This window comes from Belonocnema kinseyi, chromosome 6 (assembly GCF_010883055.1).
Source record: "Belonocnema kinseyi isolate 2016_QV_RU_SX_M_011 chromosome 6, B_treatae_v1, whole genome shotgun sequence".
In the NCBI taxonomy this organism is placed as follows: domain Eukaryota; kingdom Metazoa; phylum Arthropoda; class Insecta; order Hymenoptera; family Cynipidae; genus Belonocnema; species Belonocnema kinseyi.
The window spans coordinates 123,640,924-123,641,426 of NC_046662.1; positions in this window are offsets into that span (position 1 = coordinate 123,640,924).

Genomic DNA, 503 nt, shown 5'->3' on the forward strand with positions numbered 1-503 from the left:
CGCGCAACTCAGTCATTTACAGCGTCTCCTACTATATTCACACGGACATAGCCATGTCATAGTATTGGACCGCATCTCGTTTCAGATCTGGGATCACTGGCAAGTTTACGCTTATAAGGACTGGGGGTGTCGTTCCCCACTTCTAATCATAGGCCCACTGGGCCGTACGATAGCGGGGTGCTTGTAACTTTGTTACAAATCGAAAATTCCTAAGAATTTTTTGGCAATCTTAGTGAAATTTTAAGACTTGAATTTTTCTTTTAAATTCTAGAGTTTCCAATAAAACGAAAAAAGGACAGAAATTACAAAAGAAAATGTCTGAAATTTTTTTAAGTGTATTTTTGGCTATTAATCCGGTATTATTTTTGTATAAACTCGCAGAATCAGTAACGGTATTTTTGGGTATTATTTGTGTATTTTGTATGAAACACAGTTTTTTTATGGTTCGAAACGTTAAAAAAGTGAAAAGAAACTAAAATTAAAAATGAAAAAGTCCCAATAAT